A 4,283-nucleotide genomic window follows, 5' to 3' on the forward strand; every position below is an offset into this window, starting at 1 on the left:
AAACCACGGTCTCACGTTTCTAGGGAGAAAAATACTTAGCTGCTGAAAGCTCTTTCTTTCTTTGTTTTTTTCTTTTGACTGTCACAAAAGTTTATTAAAAAACAAACCAAAAAACCACAAAAATGTACGTGTCCCAACTTTCACATCCCACTATAGCAAAACAGATCCTTGTGGAGAGGGGGTCTGGATTTCTCTGCCGAGCACTCATCATACTCGTCCCAAGGCTTCTAACCTGATGACACTATGTCCTTGTATTACCACCATTGTTCTACGGTCCGCTGTTTGCCATCTCCACACGCTCATCCATCACCAGGTTCATGAAGGGATCAAATCCTAGCGCCATTTAATTTTAATGACACCCTCTTGTCCATAAATTTCTTCAACTCGGAGGGGTGAGCTTTGCTCATGGCAGTGGCTCGGGTGCTCACAGACTCCTGGAAATGCAATCCTCCCACGCTCCCGCCGCAGGCCCGGCCTGGAAGCACTTTCTTGAGAATGGTTAAGAGCAAATGTAGTAATGAGAAAAATCAAACTCAAGCAAATCTTAACAGCACACAAATAGATTCAAGAAAATCCTTATGTCATTGCATTCTGAATGGTTACCAGGTAGAGTAGAACATAACAGATAGTCTTGCAATGTCAAAGTTAAACAGATAATGGGTAAATTTCTTTTGGAAATGCATTAATATTAGAGGGGTAAAAAGATGGAAAGCTCAAAGCACCATAAAATCTTAGAGTGGGTAGACAGCTTTTACTTATGAAGTTCCTGAAATGCTGTTCTATGTTAGATTATTTTCATAAAAACTTGGCAAAAAGAAAAATAGGACATTAAAAGCAAAACAAAACACACACGCACATACGTGCATAAAGCAAATAATGTAAAAACATAAGGAGAAATGAAAGATTCAACTGTCACAGGGATGAAGTGTATTTCTTTAAATAGAGGCATGCTGGAATTTTCCTCGATTTCATTTATGGTGAGGTCTTTTATCACTGTGTAGAGAACAGATCCTGTACAGCCCGTAGGTTCAGTTCCAAGAAGACAAGCACATGCCTCTCACTACTCTTGTTCTCTCCCATAGGCCTCCCTTTAGTTTTTGCGAAGTCATCACTTTAATCCATTCTACATTCACAACTGATCATAATAGTCAACAAGTAAAAAGTGGCAAGACCACAGTTCCTCCGGAGTATAAACATAGCTAAAATCTATGGTCACATTCCAAAGGGACCATTTCATTTGTATACATTTTTTTTGTATTGTATAGTAACTGAGACATTTATTTGTTTTTAACATGGACTTATTTCACCAAGTATAACCGTTTCTTGTTACATCAACTTTTAAGAGAGGAAGCTTCATGAATGTGTTCTGACAGAAAATACAGCACTCTCCAATAAACATTATTCATTTGTTCCAATACTTAATTCACTTTCCATAAGTAGGATGCCTAGATGATTATAATCAATATTTGAGGAATAAATTCAATATAGCAAAAATCCTTCCATAAACGAAAGGACATAGACCAACTTTTTCATATGAAGACAAAGAATAAAGTAACCAATAAAGGTCAAAGGCTGATTTTACTTAAAATCAGATGTAAGTTACGGAGCCCCGAGAGAGAATCTTCCTTCCACTAGTTCGCTCCACAGACAGCCATAAAGGTGTTGGCCAAAGATGCCGGGAGACAGGATTTCCATTTGTATGTTCAACATGGGTGTCAGGGTCCAAATACATGGGCCATTCTCTATTGCTTTCCGAGGCACAATGGGCGCTTAAACCAGGATGGAAACCAGTACTCATAACCGATGCCCACATTGCAGGCAACAGCTTACCTGACTATACCACAACGCTAGTACCAAACATTTACAATAACAAGTTTGTCTAAAAATGATACAAATTGGGGCCAGCGCTGTGGCATAGTGCATTAAGCTGCTGCCTGTTTTGCTGGCATCCCATATGGATGGCAATTCTTATTGCGGCTCTCTGCTTCCAGTCTAGCTCCAGGTTCATGTATCTGAAAAACATGAGACTGAAGTGCCCCCACTGTGCCCACATGGGAATCAGATGAAACTCTGGCTTCTTCAGAGCCCTGCTGGCCTTCGTGGCACTTTGAGGAGTGAGCCAGCCATGGACGGGTTCTCTCCCTGCTGTAACTCTCCATCACTCTATCTCTGTTCTCAAACAGATCTATTAAAGAAAGATTCGAGTTAATACGGTACCTACAGAATTAATCGATTTCCCCCATAGTAAATCCTGGTTTAAAGGCACAGTTGAACTATACACAGTCTTGATTTTGCAAAGGAGAGTCACAGAGGCTAGAAAGGAAGCAGACCCACAGAAAATGTATTAATCCGTTCAGGATCCTATTTATAACTTAGCAAGTTAAATAATCATGGATTCTTTAGATGAGAATGTGGATATTTGAGGAGAGGGAATTTTTTGTCAGCCTACCATATACACTCTGTAAGTTGTACATACCGAAGAAAACTCATAAAATAAGAAAATTTTAAAATCATTTGTTTTTAATACCTGAAAAATGTAAAAATAAAACTGCATAAACTTCCTGGAGTATTTTCTTCATGAACAAAATTATCCATATCTTCTGGCACATCAATTCCCCCTTCTTCAGATATGAAACAAATATATTTCAGGCATTGACATATGATTTATGAACACTTTAAAGTTCTCTTACCTGTAATTATCAACTGGATTGTTAAAATGACAGCAGAATAATGTAAAGATTTTTATGGAAAGAGTATATGAGGGAAAACACTTCCCAGGAGATTCCAGTCGAATCCCCTGCTGTGATTATCCCAAGCCATCAAGATGACTGGGATGATACCAGGCGAAGATGTCACCACAATTTAAACGCTGGGAAAAGTAGAGCACCGAATTAGAACAGGATACAGACAGAAGGCAACCCTATTTCACTTTGGGGTTAGAAAGGTTAGCTGCAAATTCTGTCTTCCAGGAACATCGATCGTGAGACAGTAAAATGTTAACAGTGACGGGCAACAAATTCCAAGAGGCCACAAAATGCCAGCTGCAGCAGATGCGGGTGAGAAGGTGGCATGTCACCACCATTGCCAAGGCTTGGGTTATTTGGGGATATAATACTGTTAGAATCAGTTCAGCCTACAGAGACTGGCTTCACAGGTGGAGGATTCCCTGCATATTCAATGTACTTCTCCTGCATTATTTTCCTCCTCTCTGTCAACTACGAACTATTCTCTGTAATTACCTCCCTGTGAAAGTCTGATTTGACCAAGGTGGAGATATGAATTACACACACAGAGATATACACATACACACAATTTATAGGGCTAGAGGAAAAAGCCAGATGTTTTACAGGTTTTCATCAGTTCAGTTCATGTACAAATATGGAAAAAAAATTATGTTTACCGCAGCCTTTGAGCAATCCTTCTGGAGACCTTGAGCATGATAAACTGTGGTACGGATGAAGGAAGAATTCTGTTGATAAATTTAGCTTACTAACTACACAGGAAAATTCATTTAAAAATTACCCTTTCTACTTTTCATTACTAAATTTGATCCTTCTATGTGTGATTTATTGCTTTAAAGTGTTTGCTAAGTGTTCTAGCTGAAGTGTAATTTTTTAATCATCTGTTGAGTGGTTGAAATACTTAAAAGCATTGTTAGTGATAGAACGCCCACGTTTGGCCAGCAGAGTGCATGCAAGATGTGAGGGAGCCGTAGGAACAGCTTCTTACATCTGTTCATTATCTCTCTATTCAGAAGCAAGCACACAGAACGATGTCAAACTCAGCTCGAGTCATTGCAGGGATGAAACGAAATCAACAGCATTTCCTTAGAAAACACATGAACTACTGGCTGGATGAAATCATGCATTGTCACATAGATTCGTCATCCATATATACTCAGTCTGTCTCCAAATCGATTTTTATTTTAAATGCTTTGTGATTGAAACTAATTGTAGCAAATGTTTCTGATGACCATATATAATGAATGCCCCAAGTACACAATTTCTACAATCAAATACTAAATACAACCAAATGCTAAATACAAAGTTTTAGTAGGTGTGCTACGTGTATGTGCTTTTGTTTAGAAACTGTAAGGTACAAAAGTATCAGTGAGAAGAGTCTTCCCATCTTCACATTTTTTTGTGTCTGATTTTGTCAAATAAATGTTGTAAACACAATATTCCAGCAAAGTCTATTTTTATAAACACATGCAAATTATAAAATAAGAAAGTTAACTATCAATGTTAGAACAAAAAATGGTATTTTGGTAAGAGTTGAAAGCA

At 38.3% G+C, this 4,283-nt stretch overlaps 1 pseudogene; it reads right to left on the reverse strand.

The window, feature by feature from the left end:
- Positions 1-207: 207 nt before the first annotated feature.
- On the reverse strand, positions 208-407 carry LOC118759128 (small nuclear ribonucleoprotein G-like; annotated as a pseudogene).
- Between the last annotated feature and the right edge of the window lie 3,876 nt (positions 408-4,283).

This window comes from Ochotona princeps, chromosome 10 (assembly GCF_030435755.1).
Source record: "Ochotona princeps isolate mOchPri1 chromosome 10, mOchPri1.hap1, whole genome shotgun sequence".
Taxonomy (NCBI): Eukaryota; Metazoa; Chordata; class Mammalia; order Lagomorpha; family Ochotonidae; genus Ochotona; species Ochotona princeps.